Source organism: Lagenorhynchus albirostris, chromosome 19 (genome assembly GCF_949774975.1).
Source record: "Lagenorhynchus albirostris chromosome 19, mLagAlb1.1, whole genome shotgun sequence".
Lineage (NCBI taxonomy): Eukaryota > Metazoa > Chordata > Mammalia > Artiodactyla > Delphinidae > Lagenorhynchus > Lagenorhynchus albirostris.
This window is the reverse complement of record NC_083113.1, coordinates 11,218,903-11,231,977: the sequence shown is the minus strand read 5'-3', so window position 1 is coordinate 11,231,977 and position 13,075 is coordinate 11,218,903. Positions and strand designations below refer to the sequence as shown.

At 48.0% G+C, this 13,075-nt stretch overlaps 1 non-coding gene across 1 annotated transcript; it reads right to left on the bottom strand.

Moving 5' to 3' along the window:
- Positions 1-9,739: 9,739 nt before the first annotated feature.
- Positions 9,740-9,843, bottom strand: LOC132510557 (U6 spliceosomal RNA). The gene has a single exon (XR_009537359.1). It is a non-coding gene; the product is annotated as a U6 spliceosomal RNA (small nuclear RNA).
- Positions 9,844-13,075: the final 3,232 nt, after the last annotated feature.

Genomic DNA, 13,075 nt, shown 5'->3' with positions numbered 1-13,075 from the left:
TTCATGTATCGAAACCCTAATCCCCAGTACCTCCGAATGTGACCGTATTTGGAGATAGAGCTTTTAAAGAGGTGATTAGGTTAAATGAGGCCATTAGTGTGGGTCCTCATCCAATCCAGCTGATGTCCACTAAGAAGAGGAAATTTGGACACAGAACAAGGAGAAACACCAGGCACCTGCAGAGGAGAGACCATGTGAGGTCACCTTGAGAAGGTGGCTGTCTGCAAGCCAGGAAGAGAGGCCTCAGAGGAAACCACACCTGCTGACACCTTGATCTTGGACTTCCAGCCTCTGGAATTGTGAGAAAACAAATTTCTCATGCCTAAGCAACCCAGTTGGTAGAATTTTGTTATGGCAGCCCTAGCAAACTAATACATCTATTAAGTCAGGATAAGACCATTATCCATCTCCTAGGGTTGTTATAAATGTGTCAGGTCCTGAGCTAACAGACAGGGCTGTCATTTATTGTGTTCAATGTGCTAGATGTTGGGAAAACAGCAGTGAGTAAGGAAGACTGTTGGGATCGTCTGTTGCTACACAACATAGCACCCGAAACTTAGTGGCTTAATACAGCAGCACTCACTTGTGAGCTGTCCTGGGTTTACTGGGCTCAGCTGGGTGGTTCTGCGCCATGTGGTGACAGCTGGGGCTGCAGTCATCCGGATGCTTCACTAGACTTTATTTATTTATTTTATTTTTGGCTGCGTTGGGTCTTTGTTGCTGCACGTGGGCTTTCTCTAGTTGCAGAGAGTGGGAGCTACTCTTCGTTGCGGTGCCTGGGCTTCTCGCTGCGGTGGCTTCTCTTGTTGCGGAGCACAGGCTCTAGGCGCACAGGCTTCAGTAGTTGTGGCACGCGGGCTCAGTAGTTGTGGCTCACAGGCTCTGGAGCGCAGGCTCAGTAGTTGTGGTGCACGGGCTTAGTTGTTCCGCGGCATATGGGATCTTCCTGGAGCAGGGCTCGAACCAGTGTCCCCTGCATTGGCAGGCGGATTCTTAACCACTGCGCCATCAGGGAAGTCCCTTAACTAGCCTTTAAATGTCCAAAATGGCTCACTCACACGGCTCTTGGCTGGAAGCTCAGCTGGGGCCCACCTCAGTCTCCTCCTTGGGGCTCCTCCAGGTGGCACCTGGGTTTCAGGTTTCAAGTGTATGGAAAGCAGATGATGTAGGTACTTTAAGGCCAGCCTCGGAAATTACAGTCATTTCCATCTCGTGCTAGTGGTCAAAGCAAGCGTCACGGCCAAGGCCAGATTCTAATGGGAAGGCCTCCACAGGGGCTGAGTCCCAGGGAAGTGTTCATTGATGGCTTTCTGTGGAAAGTGGCTGCCACACCAATAAAGATCGTTGCCTCACATCACATTCTAGCTCAGGGCTTTTTGATTGAAAGTTGGGCTGGGAGTTCCCTGGTGGTCTAGTGGTTAGGATTTGGTGCTTTCGCTGCTAAAAGAAAAAAAAAAAAAGTCGGGCTGCCAGGGATGCTCCTGCTCTCCCGTGGAAGCAGGCAGGGTTCTGGGAGCTTTTCTCAAGTGCCCCACAACTTAATATTTTCCTCTCCCACTCCTCATTCTAGAAGGTGCCTTTTTAGGTGAAGGAAATTAGCGCTTATTTCATGAGGCAGTCTTTTTCTTAAACTTTTTTTGGGGAAATTATTATGGGAAAATTGCAAAAATTGGACTGAGATACCCATATAAGCGCGGGCTTCTCTCTAGTTGTGGCGCGCAGGCTCTGTAGTTTGCAGCACGCGGGGCTCTCTAGTTGAGGTGTGCCGGCTCATTAGTTGTGGCACGTGGGCTTAGATGCCCCGCAGCATGTGGGATCTTAGTTCCCCCGCCAGGGATCAAACCCCTGCCCCCTGCAATGGAAGCACGGAGTCTTAACCATTGGGCCGCCAGGGAAGTCCCCTATCTTCTCTTTTAAAAGGTATAAACTAGACACTGTTTGTCCTGTCGGATTCACATAAAGGCAGCATTTTCTGCCAATGATTTCACAAGCTCCTCCTTGCTTGCAGTCAGTGTACCCAGGGTGGGACAATTTGGGGATACAACAGAGGCTAAACTATTACCTTCTGATTGGAGCACTTGCAATGTCCGCATATGCTATCGAACTCCTGTTCTATGACCACGGAAGATTCAGGATCGCCTTTTCCAACTTTTCCCCAAAGTTGGAAATAAGACTCTCACCACTGAAACTATCCCGGCCATACACAAGTGGATTTTCTATGTCTTCTCGTCTTTGTGAACGAAGGAGCACACATCTGTAATTTGCTGGCATTTAAGGTGGACAGCCTGGCGATGGAGGGAACCCGGTATCCGAGTCACACTGTCCTGACCATTTAGTTAGGAAGATACCTTATCACCACAGGAGAGAAAAAGGTCAGTGTGGTTCACCAACAGGGTCAGAGTAAAACCTACAGTTCCCTAGGATCGGGGAGGTTCACAACCTTTGTCCTTTGGGCATATCACCACCTGGACACCTCCACTCTCCACGTGCTTCTGTCCACTTGCAAGAGTGTTGCCAGACCAGGTTCATCTGCCCAACACACAGCAAGCCAAACACGGAGGTGCCGCGGTTTGCAGCACAGAAGGGGTTATTCTCCTCCCAAGACAGCCAAGCGAGCAGATGGGGAGAGCAGATCTCAAATCTGCCTGCCCAAAGGCGAGGGGCTCGGGATATTGATGGGCCAAAGAAGCAGGGTGGTCTTAGGCGGGGGAAAGGTAGGTGATGGGAGGGAGGGAGAAGGTGAGGTAATCGGTGTTCTGCGCAGGCGTATCTAAGCTACATTCTTCTTCATGGGATGCGAGAGAAAATTTGGGAGAATTTGGGGCTGTGATGTCAGAAGGTCACCCATCCAACAGCAAGTCTGTTCTGTGCAGACTCCCATCAGCCATGTTGGTTGCATCTGGTTTCAGCCAGTTTTGTTGTATTACAAGCAGAGGGGTTTATAACAAGCTATTCCCTTAGCTACTGCTCGGTTAGACAAGCTCTAGACTTTCTGTGAGTCACCAGTTTCTGTTGTGGGTTTTTAAACCCTAGGCTTCGTGGTTTGAAGAGCAGGACAGGTTGCAGAATATCTGATCGGGGAGGCCAGCGGTCCAGCTTTGGCAACTGTAAGGCTTGGCTTTGTCACCTGAGCAAGTGAGTCCAGATTTGGGGTTTCCCCATAGATAACTGGTGGTGTCAGGCAGCCTGATCATGGGAACAGCTGGGCTCCTCCAGGTCGTTCATGGGTGGCCTGTGAACCAACAGAAACTTTTGGTGATCTCACAGTTTTTGTCACTAGCGTTAGTGCTAGAAACACTTATGCCCTCTGTGAGTGGTTTGAGGACGTTGCCTCTAGAATCAAACCACAGGGTTTGGTCGCCGTATTACCTTTAAAGGTCACCTCTGGTCTAGCATCATGCCTGTTCACACAGCAAAGGGACAAGTTCCTTTCCAATGATTTTTTAAAAAATTTTTATTTATTTTTGGCTGCATTGGGTTTTCATTGCTGCGCGTGGGCTTTTCTCTAGTTGCAGCGAGCGGGGGCTATTCTCTGTTGTGGTGCGTGGGCTTCTCATTGCGGTGGCTTCTCTTGTTACAGAGCATGGGCTCTAGGCATGTGGGCTTCAGTAGTTGTGGCACACAGACTCAGCAGTTGTGGCTCACGGGCTCTAGAGTGCAGGCTCAGTAGTTGTGGCACACGGGCTTAGTTGCTCCGCAGCATGTGGGATCTTCCCGGACCAGGGATCGAACCCGCGTCCCCTGCATTGGCAGGTGAATTCTCAACCACTGCACCAGCAGGGAAGTCCCTTTTCCAATGTTTTTACCCGAGCAAGAGATAGACCTTGAGCTGCCATAGAGGGATTTCCGAGCCCAATGAACTCACCAGAGAGGGAGATGGAGTTGGGGTGTTTTGGGGTCATGGATACCATATCCTTTAGTTCATCCATCTTCTGTAGTTAGTTCATCAGGTGATCATATTGGCAGAATGAAAACTGGGTCAGGTTCCTTTTCTCGACTAGATTTTTTTTTTTTTTTTTTTTTTTTTTGGCCACGCTGCACGGCATGCAGAATCTTAGTTCCCTGACCAGGATCCAACCCATGCCCCCTGCAGTGGAAGCACAAAGTCTTAACCACTGGTCCACCAGGAAAGTCCCTCTTGACTAGATTATGACATAACCAGCAATCAGACTGATTCATTAACATGGCCATGATTTGGAAGATGGGTGCAGGGGGCTGCTAGTTTGTCCTTGACCTACGGAAAAAGCAGTCGGAGTGGATAGGAGTAAGATACAGTTTGAAAGAGAGCCATGATGCATGAACAGAGACAGAATAGGACCGATGGAGGCAAGCCACTTCCCATCAGCCTTTCAATAAATGGGAGAAAAGGAGAAACTTTCGTTTAAATTGTCAAAGGAGTTTTGTTTTGTTTTCCTGCTGTCCTGGGAGGGGGGGCGGTTCAAAGGAAGAGGAAAGAAAAACCAAAAAAGTGAAGATGAAGTTCTTGATCTGTGATCTTGGGAAGGAGCTGTCTCCTTCTGGGCATCGTCAGCTGCAGGAGCCGGGGAACTGGCTCCGGAACTTTTTCTTTGGAGGTTATCATCTGTAGGGATGGGCTTGCGAGTGTCCTGGGAGTGCTGACCTGGGTCTAGTTTGGCACGTTTCCTGGGAATCCAGCAGGATCTCTCTTTTATTGTGATGGCAGAGCAGGTGGTCAGCAATACTCGCGAGATCCTTCCCAGCGAGGTGATAGCAGTGCTTTCTTCTAAAACCTTGACATACACTGGATCTCCTGGTCAGAAGGAGGACAAGGCATGTTGATCGGTGGCAGCCTGTCAACAACATGCTCCAAGAACACAGGTAGACCCCTTTTATTGCACTTTGCTCTGCTGCACTTCACAGGTGCTGCATTTTTACAAACTGAAGGTTTGTGGCAACCCTGCGTGGAGCAGGTCTGTTGGCGCCATTTTTCCAACAGCATTTGCTCGCTTTTTGTCTCTGGGTCAGTAATTCTTGCAATATTTCAAACTTTTTCATTAATGCTCTATTTGCTATGATGATCTGTGCTCAGCGATCCTTGATGTCACTATTGTAATTATTTTTGGGGTGCCAGGAGCAGCACCCGTCTGTAAGACGGCGAACTTAATTGATAAATACTGTGTGTGTTCTGACTGCTTCACCGACCGGCCCTTGCTCTGTCTTTCTCCCTCTCCTCGGGCCTCCCTGTTCCCTGAGACACAACAATATCGAAATTAGGCCAATTACTAACCCTACAGGAACCTCTAAAGTGTTCAAATGAAAGGAAGAGTCACGTGTCTCTCACTTAACATCAGAAGCTAGAGGGGACTTCCCTGGCGGTCCAGTGGTTAGAACTCCGCGCTTGCACTGCAACGGGCAGGGGTTCAATCCCTGGTCGGGGAACTAAGATCCCACAAGCCACGTGGAGAGGCCAAAAAAAAAAAAAGGAAAAAAAAGCTAGAAAGGATTAAGCTTAATGGAGGCATGTTGAAAGCCAAGATAGGCCGAAAGCTTGGCCTCTCTTGCCGAACAGTTTAGCCAAGTTGCGATTACAAAGGAAAAGTTCTTGAAGGAAATGAAAAGTGCTACTCCAGTGAACACGCGAATGACAAGAAAGCCAAACAGCCTTATTGCTGAGACGGAGAAAGTGTGAGTGGTCTGGATAGAAGAGCAAACCGGCCACAACGTTCCCTTCAGTGAAAGCCTCCTCCAGAGCAAGGCCCTAACTCTCCTGAATTCTGTGAAGGCTGAGAGAGGTGAGGAAGCTGCAGAAGAGAAGTCTGAAGCCAGCAGAGGTTGGTTCCTGAGGTTTAAGGAAAGAAGCCGCCTCCGTAACCTAAAGGTGCAAAGTGAAGCAGCAAGTGCTGATGGAGAAGCTGCAGCAAGTTACCCAGAAGATCTAGCTAAGAACTTCATGAAGGAGGCTACACTAAACAACAGATTTTCAACGTACATACAGTTCATAAAGCCATAGCTGCCATAGATAGTGATTCCTCTGATAGATCTGGGCAAAGTACATTTTTTAATATATATTTTAATTTATTTTTGGCTGAGTTGGGTCTTTGTCGCTGCACGCAGGCTTTCTCTAGTTGTGGTGAGCGGGGGCTACTCTCCGTTGCGGTGAGCGGGCTTCTCACTGCGGTGGCTTCTCTTGTTGTGTAGCACAGGCTCTAGGCGCGCGAGCTTCAGTAGTTGCAGCACACGGGCTCAGTAGTTGAGGCTCGCGGGCTCTAGAGCGCAGGCTCAGTAGTTGTGGTGCACAGGCTTAGTTGCTCCGCGGCATGTGGGATCTTCCCGGACCAGGGATCGAACCCATGTCCCCTGCATTGGGAGGTGGATTCTTAACCACTGTGCCACCAGGGAGGTCCCAGAAAAGTAAACTTTGAAACCTTCTGGAAAGGACTCACCATTCTAGACGGTTGAGGATGATGATTGAGGATGTTACAAGGTATGACATTTTAGGGAGCATCCCAGAGTTTGTGCAAAGCAAGCAGCTTGTTTCTGCTGTAAATTTATTTATGTATTTATTTCCACCGCTCCTTAGTCTGATTCCAGTCACAGAGAAATACCAAACTGAGGGATAATCTCAGTTCTTCACTTCTTTTCCACCGTCATAGCATCAGCACATCTAGTTGGATAACCTCCAGCCCCTCCAGTAAACATGCAATCAGCAAACAGCAGAAATAGCTCGAAGCCGGAGGTCAATGTATGGAACGTGTGTGGGACAGTGCAAGGGTCACTGTGGACCTTGGAGGATTTCCTGAGATAAGCTGTTCTCCAGGGACCTGCTGAGGGTCCCGAACAGCACATCAGGAAATACTTTGCTTAGAAATTTTATGGATGCCGGCGCGGAACCCATTGTCCTTTAGTTGCTTTGTTGCCGCCCGTCTGCACTCAGGTTCCACCTAACGGGAGATAAGGCAGCCAGCAGGTCAAATCATAGCTCAATAAAAAAAGAAAAAGAAAGCGGGGGGGGGGCACTGGAAGTCCATTTGGCCCAATGTATAATCCGCTAGTGAATGTTTGATTCATTTTTTAAAAAATTGAGGTGTAATTGACTTTTTTCTTTCTGGCTGCATCTCGGCCTGTGGGATCTTAGTTCCCCAACCAGGGATCGAACCCGGGCCCCCTGCAGGGGAAGCGCGGAGTCTTAACCGCTGGACCGCCAGGGAAGTCCCGACATACAACATTATATTAGTTTCGCGTACACAACATAGTGATTCGATATTTGTATATATTGTGAAATGATCACAGTAAGTCTAGTTAACATTCGTCATACATAGTTAAAAAAACAAGTTTTTTCCTTGTGATAAAGAGTTGTAAGATCTACTCTCTCAGCCGTTTTCAAATATGCGATGCGGTATTATGAACTACAGTCACCATGCCCTACGTTACATCCTCAGGACATACCGTTTGGCACCCTTTTGTAGCCATTTGTCTTTTTCAGTTTGTGGGGCACTTACCTGACTAACTGATAATATCGGTCGGGGATAAAGGCAGGTTTAGACATTGGGTGGAGAAGGGGTGCGGGGGGTGGGGCGTTTAGCACCCTTATGGCCTCTGTTCATCCCTGGAGATGGAGTGTCAGTCTCCACGGTGTGGGCTCCACGGACGACAGCAGTGATTTTAGCAGGGAGGTCAATGAGACCGTAATAGGGCAGCAGTGATATCCCCGTTGGCAGTCGGGGTACCAGCAGAGGTTAATAAGAATCCGTGGGATTTCCACGTGCGCCGGCAGCGCGGCGGACTCCAAAAGCGTATCTGGAGTCGGCGTATGTACTTGCCTGTTTGCAAGCTCTAGGAAGAGCTATGAGCTGGGCTGCTTGGGCTGATTTCACAGTGGACGAAGCATATACCTCCAGCATTTCATGTAGGGAAATTCGGGCACGACTGGTGATTAGGTATCCCCGGGAATTTCATCTACAAGAGCCATCGCAAAATAGAAGTCCGGGTTGTCTGAGCGGGTGTCTAAGAGGTGCTCTCATGGCTTTGAGACCGTTTCTCTAGTTGCAGGGCAATCGGGTGGATGGCCTGGGGCTCTCCATTACCAGGGAGGGACAGTAGCGCAAACGGGTTTAAAGTGTTACAGCGATGGAAGAGGATGGTGGGGTGGGTTCCTAGGGCCAACTGTGTAGACAGGGGCCGTGTCATAGGAACGGCAGGGGGAGCAGAGGGGACTGGGGAGCCCCGTGTGAGGGTGGTGGCTCAGGGGGCCGTGCCAGATGCCACAGGGTCTAACTGACCTGGGAAATATGCTACGGGACTTATCTGAGAAGCCAAAAGTTGTCCTAAAATACCTACAGCAATTCCACCATCTTCATAGCAATAGAGGTGAAAAGCTTTGTCAAAATGAGGTCAGCCAAGAGCTTGGGGTGTAGACAATGACCATTTTAAAGTTTCAGGGGACCGATGTCCATTGCAGCACTATTTACAATAGCCGAGATATGGAAGCAACCTAAATGTCCATCAGCAGAGGAATAGATAAAGAAGATGTGGTGTATATATATGCAATGGAATATTACTCAGCCATAAAAAAGAACGAAATAATGCCATTTGCAGCAACATGGATGGATCTAGAGATTGTCACACTGAGTGAAGTAAGTCAGACAGAGAAAGACAAATATATGATATCACTTATATGTGGAATCTAAAAAAATAATACAAATGAACTTACATACAAAAGAGAGATAGACTCACAGACATAGAAAACAAACTTATGGTTACCAAAGGGAAAGGGGGGGGGGATAAAGTACGAGTTTAGAAATTAACATAAACACACTAGTATGTATAAAATAGACAGCCAACAAAGACCTATGGTACAGCACAGGGATTTTGTAATAACCTATAAAGGAAAAGAATCTGAAAAAGAATAGATATGTAAGTATATGTATAACTGAATCACTGTTCTGTACACTTGAAACTAACACAACATTGTAAATCAGCTATGCTTCAGTTACAAGAAAACAGTTTCAGAGGAGGTTCATGCTTCTGAGGGCCAGGACGTGGGCTCCAGGTAGCATCTGGAAGGAGGGCAAGTAAAGCTTGAACAAGGGCAGCAAAAATAGGAATCCGTTGGCGGCAGTAGCCAGGTGTGTCAGGGATTTACACGGCTGCTTTTTTGATTCGGGGAGAGGGATGGACAGAAGGGATTTAAGGTGTTTTGGGGTGAGTTTTGTGAGTCCCCTGCAATAACTCCTGTCCTGAGTAGGTGGCAGTGGTTAGCAGCCACTGAAACGTAGATCTGAAAGCTTTCTGGTCTTGTCTAGTGAGTGCCCTAAGGAGAACGAGAGGGTCTGTCTGGTCACCATGCTCGTCTAGTTACAGAGTAAGAGACCACCCATGTCTTGAGCAAGGATGGGGCCCGGGGTAACGGCTACAAAGCGAAGTCAACTGTGAGGACTTGGGAAGATAATAGAGGAAGACACCCAACATCCCTGAGGTACATGAGTCCATGTTAATTGTCTCCCTTGAAACGTAATTGCAGAGAGAAATTGTGAGTGAGGAGTCAACAGCGGGGGAAAGAAAGCTGAGCAGAGGTCAATCCCTGTAAACCAGGCTGCGGCAGCGGGGGCTGATGTGAGGATAGCGGCTGGATTAGGGACTCGGGTGGAGAGGGGTGGCAAGAGTTTACGGATTTACCCCCTTGTACAAATACTAAAATAAATTTAAAAATTTTAAACATCTTTATTGGAGTATAATTGCTTTACAATGCTGTGTTAGTTTGTGCTTTATAACAAAGTGAAAAAATATGGAACACTTCACAAATTTGTGTGTCATCCTTGTGCAGGGGCCATGCTAATCTCTGTATCGTTCCAATTTTAGTATATGTGCTGCTGAAGTGAGCATATAAATTTTTTAAAAAAGAAATCCAATTCCCGATCCTCTATCTTTTTTTTTTTTTTTCCGATCCTCTATCTTTTTAAAAAATATTCATTTATTTATTTAGGCTGTGCTGGGTTTTAGTTGCAGCACACGGGATCTTTAGTTACAGCATGCAGGCTTCTTAGTTGTGGCATGCATGCAAGATCTAGTTCCCCAGCCAGGGATCAAACCCAGGCCCCTTGCATTGGGAGCATGGAGTCTCACCCACTGGACCACCAGAAAAGTCCCCTGATCCCCTTATCTTAAGTTAAATGTTGGGTGCTGGGGAGTGACTGAGGATAGACTGACCTTGTCCTTGATGGGGAATTGCCCCCAGAAGGGGGAGAATGGACCCTCTGAGGGCTCGGTGTTCTGGGATGATTGCTTTTTGTTGTTGTTTTTTTGGCTGTGTTAGGTCTTCGTTGTGGTGTGCGGGCTTCTCATTGCGGTGGCTTCTCTTGTTGTGGAGCGTGGGCTCTAGGAGTGTGGGCTTCAGTAGTCGTGGCACGCGGGCTCGGTAGTTGTGGCTCGCAGGCTGTAGAGCACAGTCTCAGTAGTTGTGGCACATGGGCTTAGTTGCTCCACAGCATGTGGGATCTTCCTGGACCAGGGCTCGAACCCGTGTCCCCTGTGTTGGCAGGCAGATTCTTAACCCCTGAGCCAGGGTTAGTCCCAGGGAAGTCCCCTGGATGATTGCTTTTTAAGCTTTCCTTTATTCGAAGTTCAGGACAACTGCTTTCCCAATGCCTGGCTTTTTACACAATGTGCAGTTGTCTTGGGACAAAGGCAAAGACTGTTGATTTTAATTGCTTTTTCCTCCTGCTTTCCTGAAGGCTCTTTTGCAGTCTCTGTAATAACATTGAGAGATTGTCCATCCCAACTGCACAATTTTGGATTTGCCTCTTTATATCAGGGAGAAGATTTCCAACTAAAACAGAAATCAAAAGATTTCTGTGTTCGGGGGCTTTTGGGTTTGGTGCAGTGTGTCTTTGAAAAGTCTGCGAAACACCTTCCACAGAGATCTGGGGATGTTCGTCTTCTTTCTGAGCGCACAATTCAACCTGGAACCAGTTCACCTTTGGAGGAAAGGCCTTCAGCATTGTTCCTATCAGCCTCTACCTGCATCATTTCCTGGTCATTTGCAGGAGGGCCTGGGAAGGATCGGCCACCAGTTTCCCCGGTGTGGGGAGTTTTCTCCAGGAGGTCTTGGCGTATAGCTATAGTATAATCACAGGTGGAAAGAACGCCCCTTAGAAGCTGCCCCTGTGAGCAGGGTTATAAATGCCCACTAATCTTTCTAGCTCCTCTCACCATTTGGCAGGATCTTCTGAAAGTGAGAGTAAAGGGGCTTTGTAGTTTAAAAGATCTGCTGGTGTCCAGGGCACGTGAACTCTTTGTGTTGGGGGTCCAGGATACATTCACCAAGCCCTTTGCCTGGGAAAGCCTGAAGCTGATGGGTTTTGATTATAGAGCCCTGGGAAGTACTCCTGATGGCCAGAGATGGCAAGACAGATCTTGAAGTCTCTGCCAGGTTTTCTTCCTCAGCATCAGTATTTACATAAATAACCTATATCCCCCAGGCCCGGAGGATCCTGCCAGAGTGCTTTCTGGAATTCTTGCAGGGAAAGGGAACTTAATGCTCGCAGCTGGGTGTTTGAGAGATTTTTCTGGGGAGGTTGGAGGAGTTTTAGGAATTGAAGGAATTTGCTGAGGAGGTGAGATTAGATTCGGGGAGGGGGATTTGGGGCAGGGACCCAGAGATCCAAAGATCTTCTGGAGGGTCAGCGACAGGGAGTTGGTTATAAAGGGGCATATAGGAGGGTGGAAAGGGGGAATTTATGGGGGCTGTGGATTTTCATTTTTATTCTAAGTCTGATTTCTGTTTTTTACTCTTGTTAAAGGAGTCCCTAAGGTTAGCCAGAATGCTCTTTTGTGTCCTTCTATCAATTTGATCTTGGTAACAATAGGACATTTATATAGGATGAGAGGTCTCTAAAATCTTTTTTTTTTTTTTTTTTTGGCTGCTTCGGGTCTTAGTTTCGGCACGTGGGCTCTTTGTTGCGCTCGGGCTTCTCTCTAGTTGTGGCCTGTGGGTTTTCTCTTCTCTAGTTGTGGCGCATGGGCTCCAGGGCACGCATGGGCTCTGTAGTTTGCGGCACGCTGGCTCTCTCATTGAGGCGTGCAGGCTCAGTAGTTGTGGTACCCGGCCTAAGTTGCCCTGGGGCATGCAGGATCTTAGTTCCCCGACCAGGGATCGAACCCACGTCCCCTGCATTGGAAGGCAGATTCTTTACCCCCGGACCACCAGGGAAGTCCCCTCTAAAATCTTTTAGAAATGTAAATGTTTTTCCAAATCAAAGGATCCCTTATCTCACCATTGATGGGTAGGATCTTCAAAGGTGTATCCATTCTAATAGTGACTCAATCCAATAAGCCTTTTTATGGCCAGACCCAGAGGTAATTTTCCTGGCTTAGAATAAATGTTCACCATGGATCCAAGAGGCATCACCCAACCTGGTTGCAGAAGACATACCTCCCATGATCCAAAAGACCACTCCCAAAGATAGCCCTTAAGGAGGCAAAGATCCTTATTGCCACGGGTGGTAAAAAATATTTATGAAAACTCATGTCTCCAGTCTCCCACAGGAATGAGACACTTCCAGTCACAGACCTGGTAATCTATGACTACAAGCAGACAAGACTGGGATGGGATTTTCCCACCACGACAAGGCAACAAGGTTAGAGCAGCACAGCCCCTGATGCGCTCGGACTCCTAATTAAAGCGAACTCCCCCGAGAGCTGGCACCATCAGAGAAAGAAAATACTGCTTGTCACTTCGCATCTGGGGTTCCTACACCCTGCTGGCCGGACACTTGATGGAAGCCGCGCCCCCCAGCTGGGCAAACCAGAGAGAGTGTGCTCACTGGTTACAAAGCCAAGCTCTCGGGACACCAGAGGAGATGAAAGCAGAGTTTCATCTGGTTTGGTTTTTTTATGGGTGACCCACAACAACGTTTGTCTAGATAGATGCCAGTCTGGGAACTGTAAACTCACCAGGCTGTGAGGCCAGCTCAAACCCCAGGCTTGTAGAGCCTTTACCTTTCTTCTACCTTATGATTCTCCTAATGACAATCAACACAAGAGACAACCATCATCAAAAAGCCTACAAATAATAAGTGCTGGAGAGGGTGTGGGGAAAAGGGAACCCTCCTATACT